Raw genomic sequence first — 1,842 nt, 5'->3', positions numbered from 1 at the left:
GTGGCACGAGCTGTCCTTTTTTTGTATACAACTGTTGTAAATAAACTGCCTTGGCATTTCTTCCGTTTTCTCATGACCTGTGCGATGTCTGGCGTTGGTCTGTGCACGGGGTAGAAAAAAGCAAAACGTCATGTCCTCAGTGCCAGGAGAGGAGCCGGGGTGTTTGTTCTCCTCCAGCCCTAAGAAGAAAATGGTACCAATTCCTCTCCTGTCTTTGCTCATCCTGAGAGAGGTGACGGCACCAAACTTTAGGACCAGCCTCCCCGAGGGGCCAAGTGTCCATTCCTCCATCCGTTCCTCCTGACCTGGTGCTCTCCAATCTGCGTGAAGGAGGTCCTCCCTGAACCTGAGAAGCCTTGGGAGATGGGTGTCCAACCGAGGAGCTAGTGGTCCCACGGGTGTGGAATTCGGTGCCAACATTAAGACAAATCCCAGGAGGGGATTCAGACCTCCCTGTGAACACAGCAGCCAAGCTCAGGGGTTCCCATCATGCTCAGGTGCACCAGTGAGGGGGCCATATCAAAAGGGACCGTGCAAAAAGGGGCATGGAGTCAGTGTTGAGGTGGCAGAGTCCACCACGGTCATACGATCTGGTGGAGCGTGAGTTAGGAACCCCCAAAAGTCCTGTGGGAGAGGACCTGGGCAGAGCAGAAGAACTTGCTACACCCGAGAAGGGAGAAGAAGCCACAGGCTCAAGAAGAAGGCAAGATGCACACATCTAGTACAGATGACGGCAACAGGATTCTTGAATCCGGCCATCAGCAGACTTGTAGGAGCTGGGTAAACCTGCAGAAAATTAAATACTGGTCTGTTAGGAATATTGTATTTGAAGAAACCAAGAATAATGAAGTGTATTGTTCTGCCCTAGGACTCTGTGCCATAGCCCACAACAGCATGTGTGTTGACGGGCATGAAAGGATGCAGGAACCATGCACAAAATGGAAAGGGGCACCCAAGCTGGGCTGAGGATGAAGAAAATATGGAGGGACTAAAAAGACTTTCCTCCAAAGAGCCTTAAAAAGCACCCAAAAGCTTTGAGTAGAGTAGAAGAGAAATGGGGAGCAGAGCCAGGAGAGCACAGCTCTCCCTGGGGAAAAGCCAAGGGGTGTCAGTGGGAAAAATGGGGCACCGGGGTAAGAAGATGGTGACGGGGGCACAGCTGATGGCACCAAGACCATCAGGAGGAGGCTGTTTGGAGGAGGCCATCCAAAGAGTATCAGGTGAGTCAAAGCCAGGCAAAGCGCGATGCTGACAGTATCAGGATGCGCACCCTAAAAACTCTTGACTCTCTCCAGGCACCTGGAGCAGAAACCCACCCCATCCATAACCACCTGCATCTCAGATGGTCCTCCTCCATGGCCTGAGTCTTGATGGTCAATGCTCCAGCAAGGCTTTGGGGACTCATTTCTCTCCCCTTGCTGCCAAGGGGAAGAGATGATGATGGCTTAGACTAAAGAGAGAGGTGAGCTCGATCTTCTTCCTGCATCCAGCTTTTTGTCCATCACAGAGGTCCACCTCAGATAATCCCCTCCCTAAACTGATCAAGTTTTGATCTCCTTTCCAGCATTTTCATGTTCTTCTCCTTTCCTGGCTCTTCCTCTCCATCCGTAAAGTGTTCGAAGGTCCAGCCCTCTGTCCGTGGACCCCTCACCAAGGATTTTTTGATGACCATCACCCCAGTGGCCCTTTCCTGCATTTCCTCCAGTGTCAGTTCAGATGCCTTTCCAAGACATGGGACTAGAGACCCGCGGAGCATGGGCTGGTGACCCTCATAAACCTTCTCCATCTCCAGCAGATACACTGAGTCTTGATTATGACACAGATACAGAAAAACTTGCATTG

The sequence above is a fragment of the Phaethon lepturus genome, unplaced genomic scaffold (assembly GCF_000687285.1).
Source record: "Phaethon lepturus isolate BGI_N335 unplaced genomic scaffold, ASM68728v1 scaffold22701, whole genome shotgun sequence".
In the NCBI taxonomy this organism is placed as follows: domain Eukaryota; kingdom Metazoa; phylum Chordata; class Aves; order Phaethontiformes; family Phaethontidae; genus Phaethon; species Phaethon lepturus.
This window is presented reverse-complemented; position numbering follows the sequence as displayed.